General features: G+C 43.5%; 1 protein-coding gene across 2 annotated transcripts in view; it reads left to right on the top strand.

The window, feature by feature from the left end:
• The first annotated feature begins 260 nt into the window (after window positions 1–260).
• Window positions 261–24,645, top strand: part of RP1L1 (RP1 like 1) — a 69,304-nt gene continuing 44,919 nt past the window's right edge. The window contains exons 1-2 of one of the 2 annotated variants that reach the window (XM_073673885.1): window positions 291–400; window positions 16,464–16,762. The gene's annotated coding sequence lies outside the window, so the exon portion shown is untranslated. Of the gene's footprint in view, window positions 401–16,463; window positions 16,763–24,645 lie in introns of both variants that reach the window. The other variant, XM_073673886.1, reaches the window with a different exon arrangement.

Here is a 24,645-nt window from a genome sequence, read left to right as displayed (position 1 = left end):
AGTGTGTTGTTGTGTTTTCAGATGCAGCGTGACCCTTCTCTGATAGCGATTATCTGGGCTGAGGTCGGCGCGCTAAGGCTCTGTTCCAGCATTGCCAGCTCATCGCGTGGTCAGGTCCAGTGAGTAGTACCTGGGACTGTGTGGTTTTTCTGTTATATGCATAACCTGTCTCTTGTTTTTTCTCTGAAGTTCTTCAGAAGGGGTTGTGTTGCTCCGCTGGTGATATTTGCTCTTCCTTAGCTTGTGTACGGACTGGAGAGCTGGAGTAGGAGGAGCCCAAGCTGGAGGGGCCGGACAACACTCTTTTTTAATCTGAGGTGTTCTATCCTATGTGGGCTCCGCCTACCCACTAGTAATGACTGTGTCTCCCTTCCTTCCTTCGCTGAAAAGGATTTTACAGGTAAGGTCTTACCAAAATCCGTCTTTTTTCTTAGCTGTGCAATGATGTTTAGCACAACTCAAAAGTAGATCATTGCTGACTATACAGCGGCTGCATGCTTCAGAAGCAGACATCATTCACTACTCTCCACTATATGGTATTGTGTTCCTGAAGTTCAGGAAACAAAGTAAAAGCAAAGAACACATCGCCATTCTCCTGTCGCTGCCACTCGTGCGTGCCAATTTTCTTTTTTAGCAGGCTAAAGTTCAAACAATATTTTGTTATCGCAGGATTTTATCTCTCTTTTTATACACACTAAAATCTTGTTTGCTTTTGCGGCTGCTGCCTGACTTTGAGTACTGCTGCTCAGCTTACTTGTAACCAGAATACCCAAGTCCTTCTCCTGTTCTGTAGTCCTGAGTATACTCCCATCTAATGTATATGCAGTAATAGGATTACTCCGTCCTCGGTGCATTACTCTACATTTATCAATATTAAACCTCATTTGCCAAGTGTTTGCCCATTCAGACATCTTGTCCAGATCGTTTTGCAATATTGTAATGTCAAAGGTCAGTTTTTAATATCTTACATAGTTTGGTGTCATCAGCAAAGACTGACACTTTACTCTCCAGGTCAAAAAGAATCAGTCCCAGCACAGAGCCCTGTGGTCGCCACTGCTCCCAGTACAGAGCCCTGAGGTCCCCGCTGCTCCCAGTACAGATCCCTGCGGTCCCCGCTGCTCCCAGTACAGATCCCTGCAGTCCCCGCTGCTCCCAGTACAGATCCCTGCGGTCCCCGCTGCTCCCAGTACAGATCCCTGTGGTCCCCGCTGCTCCCAGTACAGATCCCTGCGGTCCCCGCTGCTCCCAGTACAGAGCCCTGCGGTCCCCGCTGCTCCCAGTACAGATCCCTGCGGTCCCCGCTGCTCCCAGTACAGATCCCTGTGGTCCCCGCTGCTCCCAGTACAGATCCCTGCGGTCCTCACTGCTCCAGGTACAGATCCCTGCAGTCCCCACTGCTCCCACTACTGATCCCTGCGGTACCCCACTGATCCCAGTACTGATCCCTGCAGTACCCCACTGATCCCAGTACTGATCCTTGCGGTACCCCACTGATCCCAGTACTGATCCTTGCGGTACCCCACTGCTGTCTGTATCCCATTTAGAGAATGTACCATTTATAACGACTCTTTGTTTCCTGTCTTTTATCCAGTTCATTACCCTTCTGCATATAGTTCCCCCAAGTCCTTGCTTCTGTAGCTTCAGTATAAGGCTGTTATGTGGTACAGTATCAAATGCCTTTGCAAAATCCAGATAAATGACATCAGTCGCATTACCAACATCCAGATTTGCACTTACCTCCCCATAGAAACCCAACATGTTGGTTAGACACAACTTATCCTTCATGAATCCGTGCTGATTATCATTTATTATATTATTCTCTGCAATATATCTCTTCAGGTCATCTCTTATAATGCCCTCAAAACCTTTTCAGACTACTAATGTCAGACTTACAGGGTGGCAGTTGCCTGGATCCACCTTCTTACTGTAATGGCAGTGGTGGAACCAACGGTGCTGTGACCCGAGGAGAGCCTGGAGGGGCGTGACTAGGTGCTACACCAAGACTGACCTCTGATGCACGGCAGGTGGCCATCAAGGGACAGTAGGCTGAACGGCCAAGAAAGGAAAGTTTAGCTGGTACGGGCAGGAACGACAGGAACCCAGGAGGGGCAGGTGCTGGCGGACACGGCTGGTAGACAGGCAGGTACTGGCAAATGCAGGCAGGTGCGACTGGTAAAAAGGTGGGCACAGGCAGGTGCAAGCGGGCACGGCTGGTACACAGGTGGGCACAGGCGGGTGTGGCTGGTATACAGGTGGGCAAAGGCAGGTAAAGGTGGGTCCGGCTGGTACACAGGTGCGCACAGGCATGTGTTGGCAGGAACGGCTGGTATACAGGTGGGTGCAGGCAGGTACAGCTGGAAGGCACAAGCAAGGACCGGCAGGAAAAAGACAGGAACAAGCAGTTACAGACAGGTACTAACGAACTGGGGGCCTAAAAACTTACAAGCGTGCAAGAAGCAGATTAACAACATTGCTCAGGCACCTCCCAATAGGTGGAGGTGTCTTAAATAATAAGTGTCTCCCAGCCATTGGCTGGGGAAACTTTAGGATGGCGCGTGCTGTCCCTTTAAGAGGGGAGGAGCGTGCGCGCCCTAAGCACAGTGCCCTGAGATCTGCGAGTCATGCGCAGACCCAGGGCGACAGCAGCAGGAGAAGGAGGAGGGGGGCGAAGGCCGCCGCAGTGAGTAAGTCGGCGTCTCTGCTGGGGGAGGCAGGGAATGTGCAGACACGCCGGCGCTACACTTACCCTTCTTACATATCGGGACACATCAGCCATCCTCCAGTCCTGTGGCACTGTTACAAGAGAGCCTAAGAAGATGAGATACTGCAGTCTCTCAATTACTGAGCTCAGCTCTGTCAATATCTGTGGATGAATGCCATCTGGGCCGGGGGATGTGTCAATGTTTAATTTGCTCAGACGCAGGCGTACTACTTCTTGTGTTAAACTAGTTATATCAGGTGGAGAACTTTGATTTTTGCCTTGGTGAAAAATCCCTGAAACAGACGGTTTATTGGTGAACATGGATGAAAAGTTCCTGTTTAATATCTCAGCCTTTTCTTTGTCCTCTATAGTTATATGGTTATTATCATCTTTTAAGGGGCCGATGCCATCCGTTTTTTTTCTTTTTGGTATTAATATATTTCTAAAATTTTGGGTATTTATTTTAATGTCACTGGCTATACTGTGTTCCAAATTATTATGCAAATAATATTTTCTCAGATTTTCCCAAATTACCTGTATGAATTGCAGTCATTGTAATTTTCCAGTCAAATAACTATTAGAGTACAATTGAAAGGTTTTTGTACAAACTGCCTATGATAACAGTATATTTTTAAAAAAATAAAAAACTCAAACTGCACTCAAAATGCATGTTCCAAATTATTATGCACAGCAGAGTTTTCAACCTATTCATTTTAATAAAGAACAAAAAAATGGTCATTTTTGAAATTCTAAGCATTAGCAGGAAAATCAAACAGAAACTGTCAGGGGAGCATGGGTGCCACACCATAAGTTTGTCCCCTTTTATGCCCATAGCAGCCAGAGATGCAGATGTGTTATGTGCAGCATGAGACGGGGCATTATCATGCATGAAATGATCTCGATGGTCCAGATGGATGGAGTGGAGGATGGGTGGTTGATGGACACCCCATGCAAACACGGCTACGGCGCTAGCAAGGAGGAGGTGGAGTAATGTTTTGGGCTGGAATCATGGGGAGAGAGATTGTCGGCCCTTTTAGGATCCCTGAAGGGGTAAAGATGAACTCCATAATGTATGTTGAGTTTCTCAAGCAGCACTTCCTTCCATGGTTCAAGAAGAAGAACCATGAATTCCGCAGCAAGATCATTTTCATGCATGATAATGCCCCGTCTCATGCTGCACATAACACATCTGCATCTCTGGCTTCTATGGGCATAAAAGGGGACAAACTTATGGTGTGGCACCCATGCTCCCCTGACCTCAACCCCATTGAGAACCTCTGGAGCATCATCAAAAGGAGTGTCTATGATGGCGGGAGGCAGTTCACATCTAAGCAACAGCTCTGGGAGGGTATTCTGTCCTCATGCAAAACAATTGGAAGCAGAAACCATCCAAAACCTGACAAATTCAATGGACGAGAGAGTTCAGAAGCTCCTTTCGAACAAGGGGTCCTATGTGCAAATGTAACATCACCTAGAATAAAGTTTTGAGTTGAAAACTGTTTGATTTCAGTTTCTAATAACCTGCTAATGCTTATAATTTCAAAAATGACCATTTTTTTGTTCTTTATTAAAATGAAAAGGTTGAAAACTCTGCTGTGCATAATAATTTGGAACATGCATTTTGAGTGCAGTTTGAGTGTTTTATTTTTTTAAAAATATCCTGTTATCATAGGCAGTTTGTACAAAAACCTTTCAATTGTACTCTAATAGTTATTTGACTGGAAAATTACAATGACTGCAATTCATATAGGTAATTTGGGAAAATCTGAGAAAATATTATTTGCATAATAATTTGGAACACAGTGTATTTGTTTCTCTGTAGATACACACGTGGTCAAAATTGTTGGTACCCCTCGTTTAATGAAAGAAAAACCCACAATGGTCACAGAAATAACTTGATTCTGACAAAAGTAATAATAAATTAAAAATCTATGAAAATTAACAAATGAAAGTCAGACATTGTTTTTCAACCCTGCTTCCACAGAATTTAAAAAAAAATTAAACTCATGAAATACAGTACATACCAAAAGTTTGGACACACCTTCTCATTTAAAGATTTTTCTGTATTTTCATGACTATGAAAATTGTACATTCACACTGAAGGCATCAAAACTATGAATTAACACATGTGGAATTATATACTTAACAAAAAAGTGTGAAACAAGAGGAAATATGTCTTATATTCTAGGTTCTTCAAAGTAGCCACCTTTTGCTTTGATGACTGCTTTGCACACTCTTGGCATTCTCTTGATGAGCTTCAAGAGGTAGTCATCCACTAATTAGCATAACAGGTGTCTACAATCTTGTAATCAGTCAGTGGGCCTGTATATAGGGCTACAGATACTCACTGTTCTGTTTGGTGATATGGCGTGTACCACACTCAACAACTAGAGGAAGCAAAGGAAAGAGTTGTCTCAGGAGATTAGAAAGAAAATTATAGACAAGCATGTTAAGGGTAAAGGTTATAAGACCATCTCCAAGCAGCTTGATGTTCCTGTGACTACAGTTACACATATTATTCAGAAATGTAAGATCCATGGGACTGTAGCCAACCTCCCTGGATGTGGCCGCAGGAGAAAAATTGATGACAAATCAAAGAGACGGATAATACAAGTGATAACAAAAGAGCCCAGGATAACTTCTAAAGAGATTAAAGGTGAACTTCAAGGTCAAGGAACATCAGTGTCAGATCGCACCATCCGTCTTTGTTTGATCCAAAGTGGACTTCATGGGAGACGACCAAGGAGAACACCATTGTTGAAAAAAATCATAAAAAAGCCAGACTGGAATTTGCCAAACTACATGTTGACAAGCCACAAAGCTTCTGGGAGAATGTCCTATGGATAGATGAGACAAGAATAGAAGTTTTTGGCAAGGCACATCAGCTCTATGTTCACAGACGGAAAAATGAAGCATATCAAGAAAAGAACACTGTCCCTACTGTGAAACATGGAGGAAGCTCTGTTATATTCTGGGGCTGCTTTGCTGCATTTGGCACAGGGTGTCTTGAATCTGTGCAGGGTACAATGAAATCTCAAGACTATCAAGGGATTCTAGAGAGAAATGTGCTGCCCAGTGTCTTGGTCTCAGTCGCAGGTCATGGGTCTTGCAACAGGATAATGACCCAAAACACACAGCTAAAAACACCCAAGAATGGCTAAGAGGAAAGCATTGGACTATTCTGAAGTGGCTTCTATGAGCCCTGACCTAAATCCTATTGAGCATCTTTGGAAAGAGCTGAAACATGGAAAAGGCAACCTTCACACACGAGACAGCTGGAGCAGTTTGCTCATGAGGAGTCGGCCAAAATACCTGTCGAGAGGTGCAGAAGTCTCATTGACAGTTACAGGAATCGTCTGATTTGCAGTGATTGCCTCAAAAGGTTCAACAAAATATTAAGTTAAGAAGAACCATCATTTCTGTCCGGGCCGATTTCATGAGTTTAATTTTTTTTAAAAAATCCTGTGGAAGCAGAAAAGCAATGTCTGACTGTCATTTGTTCATTTTCATAGATTTTTAATTTATTATTACTTTTGTCAGATTCAAGTTTTTTCTGTGACCATCGTGGGTTTTTCTTTCATTAAACGAGGGGTGCCAACAATTTTGACCACGTGTGTAAATTTCCTAGCAGGATTTCTTTTTTACATTTCTTATTGAGATCTTTTTACTCCTGAAATGCTATTTCTGTATTCTTGGCCTTCAAGGTTTTGAATGCCCTTTGTTTTTGTCTTATTTTATTTTGTACTGTCTTATTTATGCATAATGGTTTCTTTTTATTCCTGGACATTTTATTACCAGATGGTATAAGTTTTTTACAGGATTCTAGTACTATATCCTTAAACATGCCCCATTTATGTTCGGTATCCCCAGTTACCAGGATGTGATTCCATTCTACACGATTAAACTCTTTGTCCTTAATTTGTTGAAGCTTTCCTAAAGTTCCAGGTTTCTGCATTTCCCCTTTTTAAATGTTTTATTGAATATTACATTGAAACTTACCATATTATGGTCACTGCTTCCCAAATGCTCCTGGACCTGTAGATCTGAAATTGTATCTGGTCTATTTGATAGGACCACAATAATAGCAATGTATGAAATAAGCTCCGGACGTCCCCCTAGTGGTGGCTGATTTTTTTCATTTAGTAGAAAACTATGCTGCGATATCACTGAAGATAATAAATCAGCACTGAATTTTGGACCTGAACATTAACATTAAGTGATCAACAAGAGCGGTCATCTTAATGATACTGGCATAGCATGCTCCATAGATTTTTACCATATGGTTTGCACTAAAACTTCAAAATGAAAGGATTGTTTTGTTGATTTTTTTTGCCCTTTTCATGGTGCCTGGTGACTGTGAGCCCTATAGTTTTCTTTTATGCCTGGAGTTACTACAATACTTTTTCTTCTTCTGACAGAACATAGAACATAGTCTCCTCTCTGCTGAGTCAGGATAGCAAGCCGTCACAAGTCCATCATCTAACGATCAGTCAATCTGCACCATTCAGGGTACAATGGTTAGAGACTGCATATTTATAGGATTACACAAAATCACATACTAACCTGAGAGAAGTGACATCAATTATCCCTGTTATCTCTCACCATAAAGCTTAATAGCAACTAGACTTACATTAGGGGTAATCAGTGACTCACACAAAGTGTAGTTCTTGGGTAAAAATGGAAAATTTATGGAGTCCTGTAGCTTTATCTGCTCCTGAAATTTGTTATCCTACACTGATCCTGAGTTACATCCTGTATTATACTCCAGAGCTGCACTCACTATTCTGCTGGTGCAGTCACTGTGTACATACATTACATTACTGATCCTGTACTGATCCTGAGTTACATCCTGTATTATACTCCAGAGCTGCACTCACTATTCTCCTGGTGCCGTCACTGTGTACATACATTACATTACTGATCCTGAGTTACATCCTGTATTATACTCCAGAGCTGCACTCACTATTCTGCTGGTGCAGTCACTGTGTACATACATTACATTACTGATCCTGAGTTACATCCTGTATTATACTCCAGAGCTGCACTCACTATTCTGCTGGTGCAGTCACTGTGTACATATATTACATTACTTATCCTGCACTGATCCTGAGTTACATCCTGTATTATACTCCAGAGCTGCACTCACTATTCTGCTGGTGCAGTCACTGTGTACATACATTACTGATCCTATACTGATCCTGAGTTACATCCTGTATTATACTCCAGAGCTGCACTCACTATTCTGCTGATGCAGTCACTGTGTACATATATTACATTACTTATCCTGCACTGATCCTGAGTTACATCCTGTATTATACTCCAGAGCTGCACTCACTATTCTGCTGGTGCAGTCACTGTGTACATATATTACATTACTTATCCTGCACTGATCCTGAGTTACATCCTATATTATACTCCAGAGCTGCACTCACTATTCTGCTGGTGCAGTCACTGTGTATATACACTACCGTTCAAAAGTTTGGGGTCATTTAGAAATTTCATTATTTTTGAAAGAAAAGCACATTTTTTTTCAATGAAGCTAACATTAAATGAATCAGAAATACACTCTATACATTGTTAATGTGGTAAGTGACTATTCTAGCTGCAAACGTCTTGTTTTTATTGCAATATCTACATAGGTGTATAGAGGCCCATTTCCAACAACCACCACCCCAGTGTTTTAATGGTACATTGTGTTTGCTACCTGTGTAAGAAGGCTAATGGATATTTAGAAAATCCTAGAAAACCCTTGCACAAGTATGTTAGCCCAGCTGAAAATGGTTTGGCTGATTTGAGAAGCTATAAAATTGACCTTCCTTTGAGCTAGTTGAGAATCTGGAGCATTACATTTGTTTGTTCTATGAAACTCTCAAAATGGCCAGAAAAAGAGAACTTTCAAGTGAAACTCGACAGTCTATTCTTGTTCTTAGAAATGAAGGCTATTCCATGCGAGAACTTGCCAAGAAACTGAAGATTTCCTACAACGGTGTGTACTACTCCCTTCAGAGGAGAGCACAAACAGCCTCTAACCAGAGTAGAAAGAGAAGTGGGAGGCCCCGCTGCACAACTGAGCAACAAGACTAGTACATTAGAGTCTCTAGTGTGAGAAATCGACTCCTCACAGCTACTCAACTGGCAGCTTCATTAAATAGTACACGCAAAATGTCAGTGTCAACATCTACAGTGAAGAGGCGACTCCGGGATGCTGGCCTTCAGGGCAAAGTGGCAAAGAAAAAGCCCTATGGGCAAAAGAACACAGACATTGGACAGAGGAAGATTGGAAAAAAGTTTTATGGACAGAAGAATCAAAGTTTGAGGTGTTTGGATCACACAGAAGAACATTTGTGAGACGCAGAGCAACTGAAAAGATGCTGGAAGAGTGCCTGACGCCATCTGTCAAGCATGGTGGAGGTAATAGGTAATGTGATGGTCTGGGGTTGCTTTGGTGCTGGTAAAGTGGGAGATTTGTACAAGGTAAATGGGATTTTGAATAAGGAAGGCTATCACTCCATTTTGCAACGCCATGCCATACCCTGTGGACAGCGCTTGATTGGAGCCAATTTCATCCTACAACAGGACAATGACTCAAAGCACACCTCCAAATTATGCATGAACTATTTAGGGAAGAAGCAGGTGGCTGGTATTCTATCTGTAAAGGACAGGCCGGAGTACAGCCGCCCCCTCCCCCGCAGGCTTGGACGCAGGCCTGCATGACAATGGGTTGGAGGGAGTGGCTAAGGCTATTAGCATTGGGAGGGGTTTAATGGGGGGTTTAAGTGCCAGGGAGGGGAGGGGCGTCACATTTTCCCGCTCACAAGGGTGGTGAGTTGTCTCCCCCACATCGTGCTGCGTACCTCATGGCGTCCACTGCGCAGCTGTTTGAGTCCCTGAGGGCAGCTGCAGAGTCGCACCCTGCGGGCTGGCTGGAAGAGCAGATAGCGGCGATCGTTGGAAGGGGAGCGGGGACGGTGGCTGTGTCAGCGCAGCCTGAGCGGCGTTCCCATCGGGCGCGGCCTCCTGCCAGGCTGTCGCCTGATTTAGCTCCCCAGACACAGCGCAGGCGCAGGAGCCCCTCCGGGGACCCTCCAGGCCGGGTGCCGGTTAGGAAGCGCAGCAGCAGGCCCCGGTCTGGGAGGAATCCGCTTGCCAGCACGTGTCATGCGGCGGTTAGTAGGCCGCAGCCTGCGCTCGGGCAGGGGCCTACACGCGCCAGTCCTCGCAACACCAGTGACGTCACGGGGGGTCGCATCGGCGATGCTCCGGTCGGGCGGCCCGCCTCCTCAGACACAGTTGACAGCAGGATTATCCACGATGGGCAGCAATCGGGCGGTGATAACAGGCAAGTGTTGTTACCGGCCCTTACAGATGGTCGCTGGACAGCGTTAAATTCAGGACCGGATGCCAATACACAGACCTTGCGGGCAGTGGGCAGAGCGGACAGGGGGTCGGGTGATATTAATATGTCCCCACATACACAACCCTTTGGTCCTTCTTCAACTCCAGTGCATGTCAGTAACTTTCGGCCTTACAGGGCTGCATCGCCGGGATCCAGTGCATCGGTGGTGCTCGGGCCTCAAGAGGTAGAGGGTCCAACGGGAAGAATCGGAAGTCGGGATGGACGGCTGGAGTCGGGATTATCGGCTGGGGGGATCACAGCTCCTCCGCAGCCCGGTGAGTTGGGTTCTATGTCTTGTTCGTTATCCCAGAATTTTTTATCCCCAGTTTTAAGTGCTAATCGGGGGGCAGTGGCTGGGGGTAAAAGTCAGGAACAGGTTGGGGAGAGTGTGAGTGAGGTTTTAGCAAATGTGAGGGAGTTATTGTTGCGTTTGGAAAGGGGTAGTAGTGCTGTTTCGGGCCATTTAGCCGCATGGGTGAGCCCGCAATGGGGCGGGCTGAATAGCTTAGGTAATAGATTTGGGGGCGCGAGCCAATTGCCTGAGCCCGTTTCGGTGTCAGTCCAGACAGAGAAAGAAAAAGAGTGTAGAATTCATTTGGATGATAGGTCTCACGGCGAGGTTTACGTGTGTTTTGAGGGTCCATTGGGTGCACACCTCAAGAAGGAGGTGAGGGAAAAAATTTGGAAAGATGAATACGTCGAAATTTTTTCTCTTTTGCCTCTGGTGAAATTTAATCTGGAAAAAAGTAAGAAGGATGATAGTAAGAAGGAGGAGGAGGAAAAGAAAAGATGGCGCTTAATCCCGCAGACTTTTACTAATTGGCTGCAGGCATTCGCCATTTTGGCGAGCGTAATAGGTGAAAAAGCACCGGAGAATTGCTCTCCCTTGTTTTGCTATATGGATGCTATTGGGGAGGCTCACAGAACTTATGGGGGACAAGCATGGCTTCGTTATGATGAGCAATTTCGTCAGAGGAAAGCTATTCGTCCTGCCATAAGATGGGATCAGAAGGACATTGGCCTTTGGTTACGGGTGATGGCTCCTTCTAGATTAGGGCATTCCTTTCATGGAGGGGCCGGTTTTGCCGGCCATTCCTTTCATGGAGGGGCCGGTTTTGCCGGCCATTCCGGGGGTCAATCAAGTACGCAGGGGAGTGGAGGCACGTCAGGGCAAGCGGGAACGCAGAAACCGGGTTTATGCTGGCAGTTCAACGAAGGCCAGTGCAAATTTGGGGCTAACTGCAGGTTCAAGCATCTTTGCTCGCACTGCAGTGGATCATCACACGGTGCTGCCAGCTGTTTCAAAAAGAAGGCTAAGCCAGGGGCCAACAATTCCCAAGGGGGAGACGCCGGTGAAACTAACCGCGATGCTCCCTTATCTAAGTAGGTTTCCCGATAGGGAAAAAGCTGCAGTGTTAGTATCAGGTTTTGCTAACGGTTTTAAAATTCCTCCACCTCCATTCGAGATTCCCCGGGTGTTGAAAAATCTTAGATCAGCAGATCAATATGCGGAGGTGGTTTCTGCTAAGTTACAAAAGGAGGTAGCTTTGGGGCGTATGGCGGGTCCGTTTTCCGATCCTCCTTTTTCGAATTTAGTAGTATCGCCATTGGGGGTGGTGCCCAAAAAGGAGCCTAATAAGTTTAGGCTCATTCACCATCTTTCCTATCCGCGGGGAAAGTCAGTGAACGATGAGATTGATCCGGAACTATGTTCCGTGGTTTATACATCATTTGATGAGGCGGATCGGTGGGTCAGACAGTGTGGTAAAGGGGCATTGCTGGCTAAGACGGATGTGGAATCAGCGTTTCGGTTGTTGCCCGTTCATCCTGAAAGTGTTAGGTTGTTGGGTTGTTACTGGGAGGGCGAGTTTTTCGCAGATAGATGTTTGCCCATGGGATGTTCTTTATCCTGCTCCTTGTTTGAGGCTTTCAGCACATTTTTGGAATGGGTCGTACAGGATGTGACAGGGCTCGAATCCATTATACATTACCTGGATGATTTTCTGTGCATCGGTTCGGGCGATTCTTCATGTTGTGAAATTTTGCTGAGAGCGACTCAGTGGGTAGCAGAGCGTTTCGGAGTGCCTTTGGCTCCAGAAAAGACCGAAGGTCCAACTACCACCATTTGTTTTTTAGGAATTGTAATTGATTCAGTGAATTGGGAATTTAGGTTGCCTGAGGAGAAAGTGAAGGCTTTGAAGGAAGAGGTCGCACGGGCTAGGAAGTTAAAGAAGATGACTTTGAGAGAAATGCAGTCTCTTCTTGGGAAACTTAATTTTGCATGTCGCATTATTCCTATGGGGAGAATTTTTTCTCGCCGGTTAGCCAGTGCTACGGCGGGTCTAAAATTGCCGCATGATTACATGCGTTTGTCAGCTGAACACAGAGTCGATTTGGTAGTGTGGGAGAAATTTTTGGAGCAATATAATGGACGCTCATTGCTCATGGAGGAAGTACAGGACAACTGTGCTTTGGAGTTGTACACGGATGCGGCGGGAAGTTCAGGTTTTGGGGTGTACTTTAGTGGTCGATGGTGCGCATCCAGTTGGCCTAAGGAGTGGGTAACATCAGGATTGGTAAAGAACATAGCCCTATTAGAGATTTTTCCCATTTTGGTGGCAATATATTTGTGGAAGGGGGAACTGCAAAATAAGAGGGTGAGGTTTAATTGCGACAACATGGGGGTTGTGTTTGCAATTAATAACATTACAGCATCTTCACCTCCAGTGATTAGGGTTCTACGACAGTTAGTGCAGACTTGCCTTTCCATGAATGATTATGTGACAGCGTCTCACAGAATGCCATTGCTGACTCACTTTCTCGTTTTCAGTGGGAGCGCTTCCGGCAGTTGGCACCAGAGGCGGCAGATAAGGGGCTGGAGTGCCCTCCAGAGCTTTGGAAGGTGGTATGCGGGCCGCTGAGTCGCTGATTAGGTCATCGTTGGCGGGGGGAACTTGGGAAGCATATAAGTCTATTTGGCATTTATGGGAAGATCGGTTGCTTAATACAGTCGGGCTTATGGCTCAGGATGACGATCAGTTAGGCGCACTATTGTCATGGATTAGTCAAGGGGCTGGGGAGGGTTGGTCGTTAGCAAAAATCTCTCGGACTATGGCGGCTTTGGCTTTTGGTTTCAAGTTTCATGGTCAGAGAGATTTGACAAAAAGTTTTTTGATCAAACAGGCTTTGAAGGGGTTTCGGAAAGGTAAAGGGCAAGTGGACTCCAGGAGACCGGTTTCATTTGGCATTTTGGAAAAGATTGGGGGGGTGTTACCTTCTGTGTGTTGCTCCGGGTTTGAAATCTGTCTTTTTAGATTGGCCTTCTCCCTGGCCTTCTTTGGAGCGTTGAGGTTGGGTGAGATCGTGTCACCCAGCAGGTCAGTGGGCGGGGGGCTTTTGTCAGCAGATGTGATTGGCACCTCAGGAGGTGTGGAATTTTGGATCAGGAAATCTAAAACGGACCAGTTGGGTAAAGGGAGGCGTGTAGTTTTGAGAGCAATTGGGAATTCCATTATGTGTCCGCTAAGATGCTTGCAGCTGTTTAGGGAGGCCGAACCAAAGCAGGGTGGTCCGTTATTGTGTCATGAGGACGGTTCCTTATTGTCCAGATATCAGTTCATAGCGGTATTTAGGAAGTGTTTAAATTCATTAGGGTTAGATGCATCCTGTTTTGGGTCCCACTAGTTTCGGATTGGAGCAGCAACAGAAGCGGCTGCGGGTGGTCTTAGTGGGGAGACTATACAGCGCATTGGGCGTTGGGAATCGAGGCGTTATCGGAGTTATATCAGACCTCAGGCTCAGGGTGAAATACAACTTTAATGTTTGATTTACGGCAGGTGTTGTTATTGCGAGAGTTGTTCAAGTTTGTTTGTATTTTCTGCAGGTTCCAATTCCGCATTGGTATGGATTCTGGGACACTCCTACGTGCACTGGGAAGCACTGAGGGCGGATATAAGGCCTGCAGGAAGGCAGCTCGGTTTTGACAGAGAAACAGCTGTGATTAGGTGGTTGGGCTTTAGAGGCATGAGTTGGTCCAGAGTGCTGCAGGAGGTACATCACAGTGCGCGTTTAGATAGGTCACCTGACATTTTGGTGTTGCACGTGGGGGGGGAACGACCTAGGTTCATGCCCTTTTAGAGAGTTGATAAGGGATGTTAAAAATGATTTGTTGCATTTGTGGGTGGCATTTTCAGGCTTGTTTATTGTTTGGTCGGAGATTGTTCCTCGAAGATGTTGGCGTAGGGCTAGGTCAGTGGAGAAAATCAATAAAGCCAGGATTAAAGTTAATAGGGCAGTCTCTAGTTTTGTTACTAGGAATGGGGGGATTGCTGTACGGCACTTTGAGTTAGAGAAAGGAGAGGGTGAATTTTGGTTGGCAGATGGTGTGCATTTGAACGCAGTAGGTATTGACATGTGGGCTTTGGGGTTGCAAGAGGGCATTGAGAGGGCCATAGCTTTTCGTTCGGGGGGGGTCTCGGGCATTTGAGATATTCAAAGCGCCCTCGTTGTGGCGGTTGGGGGTCCTTGAAGTTAGTTTTAAATTGGTATAAGGGGTCCATTTGGGTATGGATTCCTTAATTGGTTGCTGATCTGGTTTTGGGGGTCTCACGGCAGGGAATGTCGGAGCCCGGGAACTGGAAGTAATTTTTGGAACCCATGTTGGGTTGTGGTGCTCTCGAGCCAGTGGGTATCGGCTGGGGGCAAGTTGGTGTTAATTGTTGGTTTATGTTAATCACCAGATCTTTGGAGCTTCAAGGACCCTCCTACCATTGTGTGTTAATTTAATTACTTATCTATGTAATTTTGTTTAAATATAGGCTGCTGTGGCCAGTTTTTCCCAAAGTATATGGTGTTTTGGTCTTATTTTAGTTAAGTAAAAGAGTTTCATGGGGAGATGGGTATTAATATTAGATGGTTTGGTTAAACGGATCATCGACAATACCAATGTCATGGAGTGGCCATCGCAGTCATCAGATCTCAACCCCATTGAGCTGTTGTGAGAGCAGCTTGACCGTATGGTGCGCAAAAAATGCCCATCAAGCCAATCCAACTTGTGGAGGGGCTTCAGGAAGCATGGGGGGAAATGTCTCAAGATAACCTCAGCAAATTAACAACTAGAATGCCAAAGGTCTGCAATGCTGGAATTGCTGCAAAGGAGCATTCTGTGACGAAAGCAAAGTTTGTAGGAGAAAATTATTGTTTCAAATAAAAATCATTATTTCTAACCTTGTCAATGTCTGGACTATATTTTCTAATCATTTTGCAACTCATTTGATAAATAAAAGTGTGAGTTTACATGGAAAACACAAAATTGTCTGGATGACCCAAAACTTTTGAACGGTAGTGTACATCACATTACTGATCCTGTACTGATCCTGAGTTACATCCTGTATTATACTCCAGAGCTGCACTCACTATTCTGCTGGTGCAGTCACTGTGTACATGCATTACATTACTGATCCTGAGTTACATCCTGCATTATACTCCAGAGCTGCACTCACTATTTTGCTGGTGCAGTCACTGTGTACATACATTACATTACTGATCCTGTACTGATCCTGAGTTACCTCCTGTATTATACTCCAGAGCTGCACTCACTATTCTGCTGGTGCAGTCACTGTGTACATACATTACATTACTGATCCTGTACTGATCCTGAGTTACATCCTGTATTATACTCCAGAGCTGCACTCACTATTCTGCTGGTGCAGTCACTGTGTACATACATTACATTACTGATCCTGTACTGATCCTGAGTTACATCCTATATTATACTCCAGAGCTGCACTCACTATTCTGCTGGTGCAGTCACTGTGTACATACATTACATTACTGATCCTCTACTGATCCTGAGTTACCTCCTGTACTATACTCCAGAGCTGCACTCACTAGTCTGCTGGTGCAGTCACTGTGTACATACATTACATTACTGATCCTGAGTTACATCCTGTATTATACTCCAGAGCTGCACTCACTATTCTGCTGGTGCAGTCACTGTGTACATACATTACATTACTGATCCTGAGTTACATCCTGTATTATACTCCAGAGCTGCACTCACTATTCTGCTGGTGCAGTCACTGTGTACATACATTACATTACTGATCCTGAGTTACATCCTGTATTATACTCCAGAGCTGCACTCACTAGTCTGCTGGTGCAGTCACTGTGTACATACATTACATTACTGATCCTGTACTCACAGCGCACAGGGCTACACTTATTGGAGATAGCATAATGTATACAGGAATAAAAATAAATGATTAACAAAACAGAAAATCACCATGTAAGTATTCGACAGTCAGTCTCTGAGTACATGGAGCAAATGGTCTCAGTAACCCTATTAGTTAATTATCCTCCCTACAGATGTCTCTCTCAGTAATCTGCTTTGCGGTCATCATAATCCGTTCCAAAGTGACCACTCAAAACGAATCAGATTCCTTTTTTCGTGTGGATCAGCAAAGATGTCAAGCAACAGAACCAGGGTGCGTCACCGGATCCTGACAGGGGCTCGTTGACGGGTTCTGCTTTGGATACTGTGGATGAATCCATTCTATCGCATTTTCCTTCAGAATGGGCCAAGAATTACGTAGCTGGAGAGGAACGACTGTGAAGAGGGCGACTCGACAAAGGGGAACTAATCTACCAATGCTGCTGTGAACCAGGTATCATTTATTATCAGAGATATGTTACGTTGTGTTCTGCTGGTTTAAGGGGCTGTTTAAAGAAATAAAACAACTTTCCCATAGACTTCAATTAGATCACCTCTTGCTGTTGAGAGAAACCCACAAGGTTTGCAGTGTATCACAGCTCTCTATGGTTTCAGAAAAAAAAAACATGGTCAGGACAATGCAAAGGAGAAAGGTGCCTTTTACTGACAGGAAACGGATATCTTGAAAAGACTGGATAATACATTAGAAAATTACACAAAATTGAAAAACCTACATAAGTCTGCCTCTACTTGCAGATATTTATCAATGCTTTAGCACCAGCTTTCTAACATTTATTCAGGCTTTGTCATTTTCTTGAGATAGATTAATGAACATGGCCTTCACTGAGAAATGCATGAGGATGTCGGATCGGTGAATTTTACCTTTTTTTTTTCTAAACAACTTAAATGATATTTTCAGCCATTTACAAAATTAAAGTTTTCAGTCCTGTCACCACTTTGACTTTTTTCTTTACGGCTATAACTATAATGGGGTTATCTCTATTAGGGTGAATGCTCTACACCTCCCCCTATTCGCCCACGTGGCGTAATCTTTACATAGTTACCCACACATTTGATTGGGCACAATGTAATACCAGAATTGGTCAGGCTCCTGCTGCTTGCCCTAATCATAGCAGCTGATTTCCTGCAGAAGTATAGACTCATAGGGCTCTGTACAAAAGTAAGAATGGGTCTCCCCCCTTGTGGGGACTAACAGTTTATTGCCAGTTCCCCTTCCACCATGATGCTCATAGCAGTCACGTGGCATGTCACCAAGAAAGGACGCCACCAGGTTTCACCTTCTGGACCTGATCAGCAGACTGCCAATGAGTGGTTATTTGGAGAAGTGGTTATTCAGATCTGACAATCCTTTTAAAGGCTTAGTTCTTACCTCAGTGTGTAAACGTGGAGCCAATACGATGTGCAAACCATTTTGTTCACATTTTTGCATAATACACGTACATACATTGAATATTATGTCCTAATGGTATGCATCATTATTATAATAATAATAATCTTTATTTTTGCATCAACTTTATAGATACAGAACATGAAGTCACACAAGTGACAACTTTAGTTAAAAAAAATTGCACTAAATTTCAGTCTGCAATCTTCATTCCCTCATTCATTTTCAGACATCCTGATATGTAGTTCACAGTCTGGTCCAAATTTCTGATTTTTTTTTTTTTCTTTTGGGATTGACTCTCCCAGTAAAATAGGCTGGATGTCAGGTCTGTGTGTGTCTCTCCTAGTAATATAGGCTGGATGTCAGGTCTGTGTGTGTCTCTCCCAGTAAAATAGTCTGAATGTGAGGTGTATGTGCCTCTTATAATAATATAAGCTGAATGAGAGGACCATGTCTGTTTCTTCCAGTAATATAGGCTGAATGGGAGGTTTGTGTGCGTTACTTCCAGTAATACAGGCTGGATGTGAAGTCTGTGTGTCTCCAGTAATATAGGCTGGATGTGAGGTCTGTGTGTCTCTCCAGTAATATAGGCTGGATGTGAAGTCTGTGTGTCTCCAGTAATATAGGCTGGATGTGAGGTCTGTGTGTCTCTCTTTCTCAGTAATATATACTGGAATTGAGATCTGTGTGTGGCTCTCCCAGGCTGAATATGATAGCTAGGTGTTTCTCCCAGTAAAACAGGCTTGATCTTAGGCGTGTACATCTATCCCAGTAATATAGTCTAGATGTTCTGGTGTATCTAAGATGTTTTCTTTATTAGCTAATATTTCAGCACAGCTTCTATCCTGCACTTATTTTTTCTTCATGTGCTTTCCCCCCTTTTCTCTGCCCTCCCTAGAATTATAGATGGTTTTTCTCCTCTCTACTCCTGAGATCTCTGTACAGCCCCCTCCATGCTGCTATCTCTAAGGCCTCATTCAGGCATCTATGCTTCATGGTTTTTGTTCTTTTCATGTTTTTTGATGGATAGAACATGTACCTATTTTTGTGTTTTAGTATGTTCACATGTCTGATTTTATTGTTGACCAATTGTCCACAAAAAACACCCCCAAAACCTGACTATGTTCATTTTTTTATCTGATTTAATGATCAAACTTTCCTATTCAAGTGAAAGAAATGGATAGCTCTCAGATTGCATCCATTCCATCTGTCTGCTGTCCTTTTTGTATTGATAATGAGTAGGAGAAGCTTGGATAATGTATTGATACTGAAAAAGTGAACATCTGAATGTTGCCTAAGGCCACGGCCCCACTGTCAGTATTTTGTCAGTATTCAGTCAGTAATTTTTCTCAGGAGTGGGAGCCAAAACCAGGTGAGGAACAATCAGAGAAAAGGTATAATAGAAACAAGTCACCAATTCTGCATTTATCCCCCGCTCCTGGTTTTGTCTCCCACTCCTGAGAAAAAATACTGATCGAATACTGACCAAATACTGATAATGGGGCCGTGGCCTAACACCGACAGAAGGCAGGGGAGGTAAAGAGAGAGCTATCAGGAGCAGGAGCTTTGTAACAGGAGGATTTGTAACATTTTTGCAGATCACTTCGCTAGATAAAAAACTTACAATCTGTAGTAGAATATTTTTAATGAAGACTGGTTAGAAAGTTACTTAATTTTGCTTTTAGGAAGTTTGTTTGAAGGTGTAAATAGTCTTTCCAAGGTTTTAATGTCCAGACCTTGCTTATTTTGGTGCCTGGATAGTATTCCAGATGCAGTCACTCTCTTGAGACAACTACATCTACAGTGGCTTGTGAAAGTATTCACCCCCTTGTCATTTTTTGTGTTTTGCTACCACACAACCTGGAATTTCACAGTTTTTTTTAAAGTTTGCATCAGTTCATGTAAAGAACATGCCTACAACTGTGGAACATTTGGTTTTCTTTTCATTGTGAAGCAAACAACAAATCGGACATAATAACTGAAAACTTCAGTGTGCATAACTATTCACCCCCCCCTAAAGTAAAAATTGTCTGGAATCGAGATCTAACGCCATGTCATATTTAGAGTGCTCCTCATGTGCCTAAACAGTGGAAGCCCCCCATAAGTGACCCCATTATGGAAACTAGACCCCTCAAGGAAATTATCTAGATGTGTGGTGAGCATCTTAAACCCCCAGGTGCTTCACAGAAGTTTATAACGTAGACACTTGAAAATAAAATAATCTAATTTTTTTCCACAAAAATGATCTTTTAGCTCCAATTTTTTTATTTTCACAAGGGTAACAGGAAAAAATTGACCTCAAAATTTGTTTTTCAATTTCTCCTGAGTGCACCGATACCCTATGTGTGGTCGAAAAATACTTTTGAGGCACAGTACAAAGCTCAGAAGGGAAGAAGCACCATATTACAGTACAGATTTTACTGTTATGGTTTGCGGGTGCCATGACCCACTGGGAGAGCCCCTGAGGTGCCAGAACAACAGAATCCCCCACAAGTGACCCCATTTTACAAACTACACCTCTCAATGAATTCATCTAGGGGTGCAGTGATCATATTGACACCACAGTTGGATCACAGAATTTTATATCATTAGGCAGTGAAGAAACAATAATTACAATTTTACCACTAAAATTTTATTTTAGCCCCAGATTTTACATTTAAATGGGGAAATTGGTTAAAAATGGCACCACAATATGTCACACAATTTCTGCTGAATGTGGCAATACCCCACATGTGGCTGTACAGTGCTGCTTAGCCACACGGCGAGACTCGGGAGGGACAGAGCGCTATTTGTCTCCTGGAGCTCATATTTTCCTAGAATAGTTTGTGGACTCCATATACTGAGCCCCTAAGTGCTAGAAGAGCAGAACCCCCCCTCAAGTGATCCCATTTTGGAAATTATACCCCTGCCAAAAATGTGGATGCTAAATGTGGTTTAGGCACACACTGGGGCTCAGAAGGTAGAGGGGCATTTGGGTTTGGGAGTGCAGAATTTGCTGGATTTCTTTTGGGGGGCTAGAAGCCATAGTACTTTTCCAGAGCCTTTGTACTACGTGGAAACCCCCTATATTTCCATTAACAGATGACGGGCCTGAGTGGGGTCTTTTTTTGTGGATTGAGTTGAAGGTTTTATTGGGAACATTTTACATAACGTTTTAGATCACATTTATCCTGTGCTCTACCCTAAGCACTTTCTTTGGGGTTTCCATCTAAATCTCTGAGTGACGTGACAGAAGAAACCCCCAATGGATCCATTCACTATAATGAGGCAGCAGAGTTACTCTGGACTCCGTCTGGCCTCTGTTCAGCGGTGCAAAAAACTGTGGCCGACCAAGCTTTTATGCACACCTAATAAGATGGACACCGCCCGATCAAAGGCCAGACAGCATCCACATTTCCTCCGTCTGCCTCATTATAGGGAATCTTCTGCCAGGAGATCCGTCTGAATCACATATTTCAGAGATTTACATGGAAACCTCGGTGCAAGCGCTCAGCGCAGAGCGCAGGATAAATGTGAGCTGAGCCTTACTGCGATCTTTGGGAGGCAGAATGAACAAATGAACAGCAGGTGAAGAATTGGTTTAATTTATTTTTTACGCCGTTCCTCGTGCAATATAAGTGATTAGACGACTTTATCCTTCGGATCAGGGCGATTACAGCGATACCAGATTTATATAGTTTTTTATGGTTGGCTGCTATTACACACTAAAAGATGCTTTTTTTAGCAAAAATAAGTTTTTTCATCGCCATATTTTGAGAGCTATAATTTTTCCATATTTCTGCCGATAGTCATGTGATGGCTTGTTTTTTTGTGGGATGAGTTGCCATTTTTATTGGTACCATTTTCGAGCATATATCATTTCTTGATCGTTTTCTATTCCGATTTTTGGTGACGTAGAATGAAAAACAATCCAGCAATTTTTTTTTTTTATTTTGTTTCGTAAGTAGTAAGGCTGCTTTATTCTTCGGGTCAGTACAATTATAGCGATACCACATTTGTATTTTTTTATGTTTTTGCGTTTTTACATAGTAAAAACTTTTATAGAAAAAATAATTATTTTTGCATCGCCGTATGCTGAGAATGGTAACTTTTTAATTCGTTTTTGCGATAACATTTTTATTTCCTTTCGTCTTTTTGATCGTATTTTATTCCTCTTTTTTTCAGAGATATGATGATAAAGCATAGTTTGCCATGTTTTTTTTTTTTTTTTTTTACAGCATTCACTGAAGGGCTTGACTAGTGTGACACTTTTATAGATTGGGTCGTTCCGGACGTGGCGATACCAAATATGTGTACTTATTAGTGTAATATATTATTTATTATTTTTTAATTTTTTTTTTTTACTTTTTTTTAAACTTTGTTACATAGTCCCACTATTGCATTAATGCAATTGCATAATGCATTGCAATGCCCTAGCATTGCAGTGCATTACAACTGTACAGAAAGATTCTGAGACCATGCTTTGAGCATGGTCTCAGAAGCTTTCCGTAGCTTGGTGGCCCTGGGGTTGTCATGACGATCCCGGGTCACCATGGCAATGATTGGTGCCCCGCGATGATGTAGCGGGGGCGCCAATCTGAAGGCAGAGGGAGCTCCTGTCCCTCTGCCTGCCTCCCGAATGTTGTGATCGCGCTCGATTGCAGCATTTTGGGGAGTTAACAGCCAGAGGCACTGCTGGCACCGCTCCTGGGTGTTAGTGCAGGAGTCTGGCCACCGGCACGGCCGAGCTCCTGCTCTGATCGGGCAGGAGGTGCTGATATTTCAGCACCACTTGCACGATCACAGTGATATGGGTGTGAGGACCAACGGCATGGGTCCCCGAACTTGCTCCCTTGCCACTCCGCTGTCACTGACAGCTGTCGGCACTGAACTGTCACTGAACTGGGAGGTTTGCCGAGTAAAATGTGATTTATCCTCTAACGGGTGATAATCTCACTATTGTGCTGACTCATTTGCATCAACCATTCAGGAAAATCAGAGAAAATTAGCATTTTCATAATAATTTGGAACACTGTATATATGGCTGTAGGCCGAAAGATGCTTCAGCCGATCATTTGGCTGACAGCGATCACAGTCGTCTCTCTCATACACAGGAACGCTTGTTCGGTGGAGCGCTTCTGTGTTCTCTATAAGAAAGCCACCGATAGACAACACTGCTGGTGACTTATCTACTTGACTACAAAGTGATTGGCAATCCAAAATCGAACATGCCCTATCGACATCTTCAAGGACGGTTGGTTGGACATACATATTAGCATGTTCTGTCGAAAATGAAAAGGAAAATACTGCGAGGAGACCAAAACAATTGAGCATTTGATGGCCTGATCTCAAGTTTTGATATTGAGCCCCATGATTTTTTGTGACACCCTTGTGTTGGGGTATGTTACGGTGAGCCAATAACTCATCAACTTTTCCGCTGCAGATTTCTGTGCCCAAAATCCACCGTGTATTACTGTAGCAGCATTAAGTCTCATTCACATGCTACGGTCAAAAATCAGCATTGCAAATTTACCAAGGATTTCAAATCTGCAGCATGTTAATATTTGCTGCTGCTATTCTTGCAGATTTTAACCTTTGCAACATAATGGGTGAAATCTTCACCTTTTCCACAACTAAATTGTAAATTAGTCATGAGGATTTTGCTGCAGATTTTTCTAGTTGTTTATTTTCAATCTATTGATACCGGAAGGAATGATTTGGCCATAGCAATCATTCACTTTCCAACCCACTTTAGTTTTTTCCAGTCTCTTGATTCCAAACCTTTTTGGTGTACTGGTGATCTGAATTTCTTTATGACCAATCAGACCTGGACTGGAAAATGTTGACTAAGGCCATGTTCACACGATTCTTTTTGTGATGCGTTTTTTTTTTTATTTTGCCATGATTTTCCAAAAATGCGGTAAAATGCCCATCGTTTTGGAAAATCACAGCGAAAAAATACATCATGTGAACACAGCCCTTTTTTTTCGGACACCCACTGCTCACATGTGTTTTCATAATCAGTGGATTGAACAATCAATAAACATCATTACAATTTAAAGTATCCTACTCATGAACACCAGGAAACTCAAAAGAAGGTGAAACCCACCCTCAAGATACATCGACCATCTTATACGCTACTAATAATCATCTTTACAATTTGCTACTTTACAATTGCTGCCTCTATTTCAATTCATTTTCCCCTTCCACCTCTGAAAAAGAGCATGATAATTTCTCCCTTTCCTATTATCTATAAACTTATCATTTTGGGTGTATTGTACTTTATAGCCAGAGTTCATTCCTATTAGCTGAAGACAGAGGGATGCAGGGACATGAAGGAAGTAAGCATAAACTTGGAGATATTATTTGGGATGGTTTCAATAGAGGCGATATGGCTGTCACTGTTAGGTAAGTAAATCTCTGTCTTTTATGATGGCCCTGTAACTGACCCTTTTTTTTGCTCTGTTATCGGAGATTATGGTTGTCACTATTCTGAAGGCTGAGGCTGGCTCTCTAGTGGTTTAGTTTGGCTAGCTTTGTTATGGGAGCACTCTGGTTGCATTATGAGGGATGTTGCTCTATTTTGTGAGACAGAACTTATATGTGGCTCTGTAAACTAGGACACGGCTCAAGGTTGGTGCAGTGATGGACAGAGACATGGCAGGATCGAAATAATGCAAATTTATTTGAAGTGAGGCTGGCAAGTGTAGTTAGTAGTTATGAATTACAATCTCCCATTAAAGGATACAAGCTTAATGGTTACATGTCAATATTGAGGCCGTTACATGATAACAGGAACAGTCCCTTAGTTTTGCCTTTACACTACACAACAGTTTCACAAAGTTTGACAGTTAAAATGCAGTACAGTGGCAAAGCACTTGGCTGTTGCAATACTTAACAGTGGACTAGAGCTTGGCAGTTTCACGACTTTACAGCTGGACAGAGCTTGGTAG

Source organism: Phyllobates terribilis, unplaced genomic scaffold (genome assembly GCF_046119375.1).
Source record: "Phyllobates terribilis strain yellow unplaced genomic scaffold, ASM4611937v1 Scaffold_3__8_contigs__length_932513732, whole genome shotgun sequence".
Taxonomy (NCBI): domain Eukaryota; kingdom Metazoa; phylum Chordata; class Amphibia; order Anura; family Dendrobatidae; genus Phyllobates; species Phyllobates terribilis.
This window is presented reverse-complemented; position numbering and strand designations above follow the sequence as displayed.